The sequence below is a fragment of the Pleurodeles waltl genome, chromosome 10 (genome assembly GCF_031143425.1).
Source record: "Pleurodeles waltl isolate 20211129_DDA chromosome 10, aPleWal1.hap1.20221129, whole genome shotgun sequence".
NCBI lineage: Eukaryota > Metazoa > Chordata > Amphibia > Caudata > Salamandridae > Pleurodeles > Pleurodeles waltl.
In genome coordinates, this window is record NC_090449.1 from 636,926,144 (window position 1) to 636,940,427 (window position 14,284).

Consider the following 14,284-nt stretch of genomic DNA (forward strand, 5'->3'; position numbering starts at 1 on the left):
TAAACACAGACTTCTGTGGGGGAAAGTAGCCGATATGCAAGAAATGTTGCGCAATGTCCATGTAGTTTATACACTGGGACATCAACATGTTGGAATACATGTTAATGGCAACACCTTAAATACACAAAAAGTGTGGGGTGTAACTGGAGGGAACTGGACTATTAGGCCTTGTTCAGGAAGCGCTAGTTGGCCGTGTATTTTCCAGTTAGGGATGGGTGTAGGAAGTGGCTGTGCCTTTGAGGGAGTTCCCTTTATGGACTAGGTGGTCTCACACACATTATAGTGTCATGCTTCATCATTTGACCAACTAGCCCCACCCAGGTAAGATGATACTACCTGGACGGACTCAAAAAAAAAACTGCTGAGGGAGTGCTGAAATTAGATCTAACTGGATAATACAAGGGACCCAGATAAAGAATTGGTGAATAAAATTACCTTACAAACCACCTGTTTCATTTGGAGATTATTTAATATAGGTGTTTGTAGGTAAGAAGAAAAACCAGGGTAAGGAATCTGTTGAGAATGATGACTCAAGGAGTCTAAGAGTAAGGGACCAACATGTTTCTGCCCGCACTAGGAGCTGGGAGGTCTGGGGCATTCGTCAGGGTCGTGGATCCCTACAGGACAAGGAGCATGAAAGCATGCTCGATAATATGAAAAGTGCTCAAGTTAAATAAACAAATGTCAGGCCTACCTGGACATTTTGTTTTGGGGGAGGCCTAAGAAGAAAATAAGGAAAACAGTGGTGAAACAAAGGTGCCACTTCAATCAAAAAACACACAACACACAGGGGTGTCATAAACATGCCATGAATATCACACGCAAACACATACAGGAGAACAACAGGCAGGGGAGCCTAACACAATGGACTTACCCTGCGAGAAAGGGCTGGTAGCCTCTGGTATGGAAGATAACCGGAGAGGGGTTGCCCCTTATAGTCACACTCTGTTGAAAAGACGGAGCATAAACACTAAAAAGGCGAAAAGCTAGAGGGTGATCATGGCAGGTAATGGGTTTTAAGTAAGGAACCAATATCAATAGAGTAAATAAGTCTATATGTGTAATGCTGGGTTGATACAGGTAATAAATATTCAATAAAAACGCAAAGAGAAGTGATATGCTTGTTGTTGGGGCTAATGTCTGACCGGAAAATGATCTTCATAGGGAGAGACACCTCCTCAGGAGGGTACACGAGTTCTGATTCAGAGACAGACCCCATACAAACATCACGCTCCAGACGTGGACGACGGGGCACCCCTTGGAACAGATGGAATCACCCACACGCAGTTTCCCAGTTTCCCCCGTTAAATATGCAACCTTGGTGATGGCCCCCCCACTATGGGCCTCCCAACCAATTCCAACCCCCACTATACCCAGCTCCACGGGACCCTGGGCCTACCCTAACACCCCTTTTTTAGGAAGAGGTGCAGAAAGGGGAGGGGAAAGAAGAAGGAAGTAAGCTGGAAACCAAGAGAGGAACAATTGGACCACGAGATACCCAGCACAAGCAAACTATAGCAGTCAGATCATACACAGTGATTAACCTAAACCAAAAGACACTAAAAGACACCGAACTAAAAGCCCTGGAGAAGGGCCTCAGCTTTGTTCCCTCACCAAAACTAGATATCTTTAAGCTGAGAATCGAAATAGCGGAATTCTTTCGAAAGCTAAGACTTAAGACCTTTTTCCCAGATCATCCTGAATCTAACACAGGACAAGACAGGAACACTGGACTATGACCGAAATCGAGATTTACTCCCCCGAGTCACCAAATGCCACCGGAGGTGCTGGCCTTTGAGAAATCAGTTAGTCGAAAAATAGATTACTTACGACAGAATCACATTGAGGTATTCCACAATGTAAGTACCTAGGAAAAAGAAGCCCTGCAAGACCTTACTAATGACACCTCGATAACTGTCGAACCAGCAGACAAGGGAGGTGCCATAGTAATAATGTCAACAGTCATGTATAAGGAAGAGTGCCTACGTCTATTAGAGAACACCCAGCACTACAAAAAACTGTCTAGAGACCCAACACCGGAAATTAAAGAAGAAATAGCCTTCCTAATAGCTAAAGGCCTAGACAATGGATGGATCACTAAGCATGAGGCAGCCTTCCTTAAACAAAAGAATCCTAAAATGCCATATTTCTACATTCTACCGAAAATACATAAGAAGAAGCATCCACCTCCATGGAGGCCTATAGTATCCGAATCGGATCTATCCTGGAACTTCTCTCAATTTTGTGATTGGTTCCTGCAACCACACGTAAAACAAATACCAACATACCTTAAAGATACTAAAGATGTTCTTGTTTTACTAGACAGTCTAGAATTTGACAAAGAAAATTAATATCTGATAATTCTAGACGTCGAGTCCTTGAACACGAACATCCCACAGGAAGCTTCCCTTGAAGTCATTTGCAATCTTTTGAATAACAGCACATGGGACTATATGACACCCCCAGAATTCGTCCTAGATCTCGCACATACAGCACTTACATGAAACTTTTTTGAATTCAATAAAAGTTTCTACCTCCAGGTACACGGTACCTCGATGAGCAGTACACTTGCCCCAAGTTTAGCCTGTTTGTATGTAGGTCACTTTGAGAGATAATCCGTTTTAACTGAAGAAAACCCATACTATGACAAAATCAGGGTATGGAAGCTTTACATTGATGACATCCTCCTGATTTGGAAAGGCACAAAGGAGGAACCAACCACTTTTGTGACCTGGTTAAACGCTTTAAATCCCTTTTAAAGATTTACATCAACTATAGGTAACCCAGAAATTTCCTTCCTTGACCTTCTTATCACAGAAAAAGATGGCCTCCTTAAGACAGAAGTTTTTTACAAACCGACTGATAGGAATAATCTGTTACAATTCCAAAGCTTTCATCCATGTTCTCTAAAGGAGAATTTACCAGTGGGCCAATTTCTGCACCTGTGACGTCACTGTACAGAAATAACAGATTACAATAAACATGCCAAGAAGCTTACCGATAAACTACGGGCTAAAGGATATCCCGCACATCTCACGAGAATAGTCGAAAAGAGAGCACGCTCAAGTAATAGGGATACACTATTGCAACCCTCTGTAAGGACTGATTATAAAGACAGGATAATCTGTGTAACAACCTTTAATCCTGTATCTAATACAGTAAAAAAGATAATTAAAGAGGATTGGAAAATCTTAACCTCAGAAGGCCTCCCCATCCAGCCCCCCTCAATGCCTTCAAAAAAGCTAAAAGCATTCACAACATAATCATCCATACTCGACCACGAGATAGGCCCCCTATCAGCAAGCAAGGGACCTTATGGGGATTACCACCACCGAAAGGACACTTCCCCTGTGGGAATTGCAGTGTCTATCAATTCACAAAGAAGACTCTTAAGTTAGTATTGGGTCTTCAGACACCATGGGAACTGAGGAATTTCACCAGTTGCAACAGCAAGAATGTTATTTACATGATAAGGTGTTTGTGCGGACTCATATATATTGGTATGACCACTAGGAGAGTGGGTACTCGCATCTGTGAACACCGAAGTACAATCAGATGCAAACGAGACACTACCCGCCTCACTGAACATTACCTCACCAACAACCACAATCCCAACAACATGGAGTAGTGCATCATCGATAAACTCAACCACCCTACCATGAACTTGAAGCAAAAATTACTGTTCTATGAACAGAGATGGGTGTGGAGGCTACATACCGACACCATGGGATTGAATGACAACATCCAATGGTCAGCCTTGTAATAACAACATCACTCTCACCTTCACCAATAAACCCTCCGTCCCATTCCCCCCCTATCCTTCTCTCCTCTAGCCCCCCCTTTTTTACCTTTTTCTATTCTCCCCTTCTCTTTCTTCCCCCCTTTTCCTCTCTCAGTTTTTTAATTCGTTCTCTTCTTTCCCTCTCCTTTTTGTCTTTCGACTCTCCTCTTGTATCCACTCTATTTCCTTTGTTTGGCCTCTTTTTCTCTTTTTTCTGTCCCAACCTTTTTCCCTCAGCCCCTTCCATTTTTCCTTTTTCTCTTTGCTCTCCTCTTCCTTTCTTCCCCTTTTTTCCCAAATTTTCTTATTCCTCCCTCCTCCCCTGATAAACAACCCCCTCCCTCCTGCTTTTCCTGGCTATCTCCGTGTTTGCCTTTTATGCAATTTGCCTCTCAACACCAACCCCCCCTACTTTTCCTTTCTGGGCATCGTTGTTTAATCACACACACCTCTTTTCCCTCCCCTCCCCTCCCTCCTTACCCCTTTTTTCCTTTCCTTTTCCCCTTTTCCCTTCTTCTATTTCTCCCCCCACCAACCCTTGTGATAGCCACGTCCCGCGGAGCTATGACATTAACAATAGATTGTGCGCCTCCACTGATTCAAAGTGGAGCGCACAATCGTTCTGGTTGCTACGGCAGCCATTGACACATACGATCCTCGGAAGCCGGGGACTACGTTTCCCGGCATTCCGAGGTTCGACAAGACGCTCCGCGTCTTCCAAGTATTTCCGGGGCTCCCGGTCCTTCAAGGCCATTTCCAGAGCCTCGCCCACCCGCGACCACTGGCACTGCACTGAATCAGCTGTATTTGACTAATTGTTTAATTGGCACTTAATTGGCACCTTCCTGGCCCTTAAATTCCCAGCGCTCGCTCAAAGCATTATTCAAGCGGCTGGAATACAGACCATAGGTACTTCCACCGGTTGTACCCTTTGTAGTTGTAAGTTGTATATCCCCCCCGGGGGCCCCATTTGATTATTTTACTATAGGATATTGTTTCTCTCCCTATGAAGAGCATTTTCCGGTCAGAGATTAGCCCTACAACAAGCATATCAGGTCTCTTTGCATTTTTATTGAATAGTTATTACTTGTATCAACCCAGCATTATGCATATGGACTTATTTACTCTACTGATATTGGCGCCTTACTTAAAACCCATTACCTGCCATGACCAGACTCTAGCTTTTCACCTTTTTAGTGTTTATGCTCTGTCTTTTCAACAGAGTGTGACTATAAGGGGCAACCCAGCTCCATTATCTTCCAGACCAGAGGCTACCCGCCCTTTCTCGCAGGGTAGTCCATTGTGTTAGGCTCCCCTGCCTGTTTTTCTCCTGCATGTGTTTGCGTGTGATATTCACAGCATGTTTATGACACCCATGTGTGTTTTGTGTTTTTGATTGAAGTGGCACCTTTGTTTCACCACTGTTTTCCTTATTTTCTTCTTAGGCCTCCCCCAAAACAAAATGTCCAGGTAGGCCTGACATTTATTTATTTAACTTGAGCACTTTTCATATTATCAAGCATGCTTTCATGCTTCTTGTCCTATAGGGATCAACAACCCTGACAAATGCCCCAGACCATCCAGCTCCTAGTGGGGGCAGAAACATGTTGGTCCCTTACTTTTAGACTCCTTGAGTCATCATTCTCAACAGATTCCTTACCCTGGTTTTTATTCTTACCCACAAACACCTATATTAAATAATCTCCAAACGAAACGGGTGATTTGTAAGGTAATTTTATTCACCAATTCTTTATCTGGATCCCTTGATTTATCCAGTTAGATTTAATTTCAGCACTCACTCAGCAGTTCTTTTAACAACGAGGTTGAGTCCCCCCAGGTAGTATCTTCTTACTTTGGTGGGGCTAGGTGGTCAAATGATGAAGCATGACACTATAATGTGTGTGAGACCACCTAGTCCATAAAGGGAACTCCCTCAAAGGCAGAGCCACTTCCTATACCCATTCCTACCTGGAAAATACGCACCCAACTAGCACTTCCTGAACAGGGCCTAAAAGTTCAGGTCCCTCCAGTTACTCCCCACACCTTTTGTGTATTTACGATTTTCTAGCCAAAACAGGAGCATGTGTGGGGTTGAGTCACTCTCAACACTCTCCTCTTGTGTTACAATGGCAACACCTTGGCTGATGAAGCAGCCAAGTCAGAAGTAGCTACAGCTTCTGTTACTGCAATAACTCGTTCAGTGACAAGGTTGGATGATGAAACACTGGCTGCTGTGAAAGCTTCGGCTGAAGGCAAGCTCATGCCAAAGGCATATGCTGCTAAATAGTCCTACCGCATAGCTAGCATCAATACTGCCATAGTTACAATACCAAGGGTGGGTGATCATGAGATCCCCAACAAAGATCAAAGACCTAAGTTGATTAAAGCAGCGCATGAGGGCGTTGCTTCTGCCCGTGTGACAGCTACTATTTCACTATTACAAGCATGTTACTGGTGGCCCGGTCTATATAAGAAGACCAAGCAGTATGTCATTTGCTGTGACATCTGTCGGCAAATAAAAGGATCCATCGTCAACCGCCCACCGCAGACACCCAACAAACCTTTACAATGTGTGTACCTGGACCATAGTGGTCCCTTGACACCATTGTGGTCCCTTGATACCTGATGGTGCATACAAATACATCCTAGTCGCTGTCAAGTCATGCTCCAGATTTCTATGTGTATGGCCACAACACTTGGCTGATGCTTGAACTGTTATTAAAGATTTGCAAGTCTTTATTGGCACATATGCAGTTGTGGCTTTCCCTATATACAGGGAGTGCAGAATTATTAGGCAAATGAGTATTTTGACCACATCATCCTCTTTATGCATGTTGTCTTACTCCAAGCTGTATAGGCTCGAAAGCCTACTACCAATTAAGCATATTAGGTGATGTGCATCTCTGTAATGAGAAGGGGTGTGGTCTAATGACATCAACACCCTATATCAGGTGTGCATAATTATTAGGCAACTTCCTTTCCTTTGGCAAAATGGGTCAAAAGAAGGACTTGACAGGCTCCGAAAAGTCAAAAATAGTGAGATATCTTGCAGAGGGATGCAGCACTCTTAAAATTGCAAAGCTTCTGAAGCGTGATCATCGAACAATCAAGCGTTTCATTCAAAATAGTCAACAGGGTCGCAAGAAGCGTGTGGAAAAACCAAGGCGCAAAATAACTGCCCATGAACTGAGAAAAGTCAAGCGTGCAGCTGCCACGATGCCACTTGCCACCAGTTTGGCCATATTTCAGAGCTGCAACATCACTGGAGTGCCCAAAAGCACAAGGTGTGCAATACTCAGAGACATGGCCAAGGTAAGAAAGGCTGAAAGACGACCACCACTGAACAAGACACACAAGCTTAAACGTCAAGACTGGGCCAAGAAATATCTCAAGACTGATTTTTCTAAGGTTTTATGGACTGATGAAATGAGAGTGAGTCTTGATGGGCCAGATGGATGGGCCCGTGGCTGGATTGGTAAAGGGCAGAGAGCTCCAGTCCGACTCAGACGCCAGCAAGGTGGAGGTGGAGTACTGGTTTGGGCTGGTATCATCAAAGATGAGCTTGTGGGGCCTTTTCGGGTTGAGGATGGAGTCAAGCTCAACTCCCAGTCCTACTGCCAGTTCCTGGAAGACACCTTCTTCAAGCAGTGGTACAGGAAGAAGTCTGCATCCTTCAAGAAAAACATGATTTTCATGCAGGACAATGCTCCATCACACGCGTCCAAGTACTCCACAGCGTGGCTGGCAAGAAAGGGTATAAAAGAAGGAAATCTAATGACATGGCCTCTTTGTTCACCTGATCTGAACCCCATTGAGAACCTGTGGTCCATCATCAAATGTGAGATTTACAAGGAGGGAAAACAGTACACCTCTCCGAACAGTGTCTGGGAGGCTGTGGTTGCTGCTGCACGCAATGTTGATGGTGAACAGATCAAAACACTGACAGAATCCATGGATGGCAGGCTTTTGAGTGTCCTTGCAAAGAAAGGTGGCTATATTGGTCACTGATTTGTTTTTGTTTTGTTTTTGAATGTCAGAAATGTATATTTGTGAATGTTGAGATGTTATATTGGTTTCACTGGTAATAATAAATAATTGAAATGGGTATATATTTTTTTTTTGTTAAGTTGCCTAATAATTATGCACAGTAATAGTCACCTGCACACACAGATATCCCTCTAACATAGCTAAAACTAAAAACAAACTAAAAACTACTTCCAAAAATATTCAGCTTTGATATTAATGAGTTTTTTGGGTTCATTGAGAACATGGTTGTTGTTCAATAATAAAATTAATCCTCAAAAATACAACTTGCCTAATAATTCTGCACTCCCTGTAAATGCCTGTTCAGAACACAAATGTATGTTCCAGATCTTGATGGTTCTGGCGCGAAGGTGGCAGATACGCCTTTTGACATAAATAAACATGTCACTGTCTTCTAGGACTTACAACAGTTCTGTGACAACAACTCATCTGCCAGTGCCGCCTCCTTGGGAAAAAGAGACACATCAATAACACCAACCGCCTGGATTTGGAAAGTTGGGGATCTAGTGTGTGAAAAGATTGCTGTGAAAAAGGAGTACAGTCCTTCTTATCATGCACCAGTTCCAGTCATGGGAATACACTGTACCAGAAATGTTATTCTACCACTGCTGCTTGATTCAAAAGAAAACCGATTTGTCTCCAATGACAATGTCAAGCTACACCATATTGCTGATCCTGCACAGCAGACCTAGAGGACTCCTGGGTAGTACCCGACTCCCTCTCACTACAGAGCAAGATGTTCCTCTACAGGTTTTGAGCAGCAATGCTGATACCTTTCCCAGCTTGGGTGGGTGGAAAAGTATTTTTTATTAGTCTCATTAACTTCTTCTGCGACAAGCAATGTCAACAATATTGAGCGATTTTACTCAAATTCAACTCAAATGGATGGAATAGTTTACTATGAACCACCAAGGGAGACTTGTGCCAGCTCTCCACTTCTAATCACAGTTCCAGGTTTTACATGAACTGCTTCTGGATATTTTGCCAATGTCAATGATTCTTTTTCTGACTCCGCCACCTCTTCTGCAACAAGACTGTCAAGAGCACGTAAGCTGATAAATTGGCTCACAATTAACTATTTCATTCTTCCATGGGATTATCTGTGGCTCTTATTAACTGTACTTACCTTCCTTCTTGGGATTCAGTTTGACATTGTCTTTTTCTTATTAATTCATGGCCATTACCTTCCTGAACGCTCTACAGTTGAACTGGTGTATGAGGTCCTAAAACCACACTTTTTTGCCCATAAGGTCTGCAGAGACTTGACCCTTGTGAACATTTCAGCTATCCTGATGGGGTGTTTGGGATAAAGTATCTTTTGATATTTTTATATTTATGGCCCGACGGAGTTTATTCAAATTCCATAAGTATTTAAACTTTCAATGAATGATGTAATCATACCTGGAGTGGTTTCTGATGATTGAGATGTAAAAACAGTAGATTCTATGTTATCTGAATTAGAATATTTTTACTGTATTTGAAAGTGAAGATGTTTATCAATCGAAAGAAAATTATGGAGATATGTTCTGTTGTAATTATTATGGACATCATTACATTCACAGAGCAAGTACCCCAAAGACTATTTTTAACTACACACAATGGGTTGGACACAACAGACACTGAAATCTGGTTGCGTTCCCTGGCTACATGTCAGCGCAAGGGACATATTTTCAACATTTAATTTGACACTACTGCAGCAAATAATGGCTAAGAAGTAAGCAAGTTACATTATGTTAAGCATTGAGAAATTAGGAAAGTTGCCTTTTACTGTGTCTGAAATACCATTTGCTGAATTGTTGATACATGGGGTAATCAATCTGCCTATTTCAACACTGCAATTTACCTCCTGCTTGAAACACATTCCGGTAGGTAGACATGAAGGGCTTAAAGATAGGTACATTCATGAGGTGTGGGAGGTTCCCTTTGCGCACAAATGTCTCAATGGCATGAAAGAGGTCTTTCATAGCGACAGTGAGTGCAAAACTTCTGTGAACCAGTTGATAGGTTGTAGGCAGTTGCACGGGAGTGTAACGCTTCAGCAGCAAATTTAGCTTGCTATCTGAAGGGAGTTCCAGTCCCCTTGATTAGGCCTGCATTCCATGTGCTCTCTAACGGAAGATATGTGCTTCTTAACAGTGAGGACTGTTGTGGAATGCGGGACAGAATTGCTTCTGTTGTTTCAGTCTCCCAAGTTGTCAACTGTTGCTGGAATGTTCTCTTTACCCCTACAGACAACAGACGAAAATAGCAGATATTTGGCTCCACATTTCTGCTTCCAGTGTGAATTTTGACAAGTTGAGCAGACTAAAGACTTTATTGTTTCAAAAACACGTGACACTGACATCTGCACGTGAGGCCTATGTGCTCCAAGTGGCGAGGTCATCTGCAGAAATACAGTCCCTTTTAAATACAAACTTTCCGAGACACTTTGGTGAACTTCTCATGGGACAAATTTTTAATGCGTCAAGTATTAATGGGATTGTACATTTACTTATGGCTGTTAATTCTGGGTTTGTTAACACGTTCTCCTCTATGTTTGGCTTAATACCTTCGGCCATCCACTGAATATTTGTGAGTATTTTTCGGGGGATTTCCAATTACTTTTGCTATAAGAGGTGGAATCTTGCTGTTGCTGTTTTTTATTCATCATGGCTGTCCCATCGAAACAAAGAGGACTGATGGTGCTTCCACCAGTGCAACTGTGTCATGAGAGCATGATGCAGTACTTCAGAGCACCACCCCTTGACGATCTAGAGTGCAACTGGCCTCTGGAATTCAGACCGGTTAAAGGATTGTATGCAGCCCGTGTTTCAGTGCCTCTGGTGCCTTTTTGAATGTGCTCTGAAAGTTTGTCTTTCAATGTGGTGCTTACTTTCATTGAATGGTGATCTTTTTATATTCTCACTAAGGGTTCATTACCAGACATGCGCGTTGAGCATACGTTTGCTACAGGAAGCGGTCCATGAGCTTCCCTACGTGGATTATGCAATTCTTGACTCAGCATCAGACACAACACGGAAAGCTGCTGCCTCAGTTGGAGCTCAGGCTTTAGAACATGAGTATTCTTTGGTTTTCCTTGACACCAATTTGGTCACATTACGACCTGCCGAAGTGGAACATTTCCTAGCTTTAATTGGAGAATTTAAAAATGACATAGACTTTTAAATTTGGTTTCATTGGCACCACTGCTAACATTCTAAATTAACCTTTTCCAACATTTTACATGCTCAAGTGTGTTTTAACTTGTCAGAATTGATGTTTATGTATATATGTTTTAAAGCACTGCATTTTAGTCGCTCTTTAATTAGGAACTAGACCAATTTACCACTTCTGAACCAACAAGGCGAGGGTGTTGTAGAGCCATTTTAGTGATGTCTCTGGGTATGTTATTTTAGCAACTAAGCCTGCTGCTTGTACCCTTTAGTCTAGTAATGTTTTATTCTATTTCCTTTTATTATTTTAGAATCAGCCACATTCGTTGTGGTGTTTTATTTTCTTTATCTAGTTGTCCTTTCACCTAGGAAACCATTGCATTTCTCAGCACAACATTCTTTCACTCTGTGCTTTCCTCAAGGCTGCAGCAAGATAGGATTGTTGGCACTGTGTCTCCAACATTCACAGAAACATAAGTATTTTTATGTGGCCACATTTTCTCAGAACATCAGTTGTTTTATTATAAAAACATTTCCCTGTCCCATGCATGTTAGATGGAGGTTCCAGCCAGAGGACCACGATTGCATGTTGTCTGAATTCTTTATAGCTGCTTGTTGAGACCACCGGTTCCCTGACCCACATGGGGATGGTGTCTCTGTAAATAACAGGATTCTTCACTACTGGTATACTCAGGTATGGGGGATGATGTGTTCCAGGGAGGAATCCTGAAGGGGAGATCAGGGATTATCCCGCTGTGCTCTAACATAGTTTAGGTAGGAATTGCATTTATTGTGCATAGTGACAGTATGGTGGGACTTTTCCTCTGTTTCACTTTTCTTGTCATCATTTTGCTTCTAGAATGCTTCATCATTTTCATTATTGCATTTCATACCATTTTATCTAAGATGTAGCTGATTCAGCAAATCCTATAGAACCATCTGCTTCCTCTGTTTTTCTTTGCATGTGTGACACTAATGTAAATGGGAGAAAAGGATGAGATCTGATCCACCACAATTTTCCTGAGAAGTAATAATGTCATTCGCCCGGTTGCCACAAGTCATCCCTGCTCTTGGGCAGGGATGAGGCACTGCTAGCTGGCTGGAAATGAATTAGGTCCACAGTTGCTACATGGAGTTGTCACATAGGCTCTCATTATTCTAATGAGACTACTGGATTTTGAGCGGCAGAATCGCCTGCAGAGGTGGAAACTAAGGGCCATATTTATACTTTTTGACACAAAACTGCGCTATCGCAGTTTTGCGCCAAAAAAATTAGCGCCGGCTAACGCCATTCTGAAGCGCCATGCGGGCGCCGTATTTATTGAATGGCGTTAGCCGGCGCTAGCAGACCGGCGCTGCCTGGTGTGCGTGGAAAAAAAACACGTACACCAGGCAGCGCCGGCGTTGGGGAAAATGGCGTTAGGGCGTCTTAAAATGGGGCAAGTCAGGTAGAGGCAAAAAAATCGCCTCCACCCGATTTGCGCCATTTTTAACGACGCCCAGACGCCATTTACATGACTCCTGTCTTAGTAAAGACAGGAGTCATGCCCCCTTGCCCAATGGCCATGCCCAGGGGACTTATGTCCCCTGGGCATGGTCATTGGGCATTGTGGCATGTAGGGGGGCACAAATCAGGCCCCCCATGCCAAAATTATTATTATTTTTTTTTTAAATTATACTTACCTGAACTTACCTTTTCTTCCCTGGGATGGGTCCCTCCATCCTTGGGTGTCCTCCTGGGGTGGGCAAGGGTGGCAGGGGGGGTCCCTGGGGGCATGGGAAGGCAGCTGTGGGCTCATTTTGAGCCCACAGGTCCCTTAACGCCTGCCCTGACCCAGGCGTTAAAAAGAGGCGCAAATGCGGGGTTTTTTGCCCCGCCCACTCCCGGGCGTGATTTTTGCACGGGAGTATAAATACGACGCATTTGCGTCGCAGTCATTTTTTTAGACGGGAACGCCTACCTTGCATCTCATTAACGCAAGGAAGGCGTTCACGCAAAAAAATTACGCTCATTCCTCATACTTTGGCGCTAGACGCATCTAACGCCAAAGTATAAATATGGAGTTAGTTTTGCGTCGAATTTGCGTCTAAAAAAACGATGCAAATTCGGCGCAAACTGAGTATAAATATGCCCCTAAGTCTGACCCACTGGGGATGACACCTGTCGCTCCAATCCGGGTGTTGCTCCAGCTAACTAGCAGTGCCTCATCTCTACCCAAAGGCAGGGATGACTGGGCAGCTGAGCGCATGACATAATTGGTTTCTCAGGGAAGCCGTGGTCACTCAGGTGTCATCCGTTTCTCTCAGTTACCTTAGTCTCATATATAAATGACAAACAGACGCAGTATATGCTTTTTAATGATTTTGATAAAACAACTGCATCTTAGAAAGCAAAGCGTGAGCTGCAATAACCAGACAACACAGCATAACAGTATTAAAATTGAGGAACGCAAAGCATAGAAATAACGCTATCATATTGTCACTATGGTCAATAGACTAACTCCTACCTAGGCTATGATAGAGCACATCATGTTAAGCTCTAATTCTTCCCCCGGGAAGACATCACCCCCCCATACCTAAGCAAAGGCCTACGGTCTGCGTTAGCATTGGTAGCGAAGCATTCGGCAGTCAGCATATAGTTGTGGTTCCCTGGCTGGAATCTCCCTCTAACGTGTAAGGGACAAGGAAGTGTTTTTATAACAACGCAGCTGATGTTCTGAGAAAATGTCCCTACGTAAGGATGTGTGTTTTCTACGAATGTTGGAGACTAAGGCCCATATTTATACTTTTTTAGCACAACATTTGTGTCATTTTTTGACGCAAAAGCGGGGCAAACTTACAAAATATAATTGTATTTTGTAAGTTTGCCCCGCTTTTGCATCAAAAAGCGGCGCAAATGTGGCGCTAAAAAAGTATAAATATGGGCCTAAACTTCTTCCACCTTCACAAGCAATGTGCCGTGCCGTAGCCTTGGAAGAAGCACAGAGTGAGCAAGAATGTCTTGTTTGAAAACAGAGTGCTGGCCTAGGCAAAAACAGTTAGATAAACAGAAAATAACACAAGACCGTAAAAGTGGCTGTTGTAAAAATAATAAAGTAAAGCCGAATAAAATATGTCTCAGTTAGAGTGCACAGCGACTTAGCCTAGTGTGTTAAAATAATGTGCATGGAGCTATAGCTAAAATGGCTACACAACAGTGTGGGATTGAACTAATTTCCCTACAATCCAGGTGGTGCTGCCACCCAAATTCAGCAGTCTCTTTGTTACAATGAGAGCCAACGCAACACAATCTAGCAGAACACACACG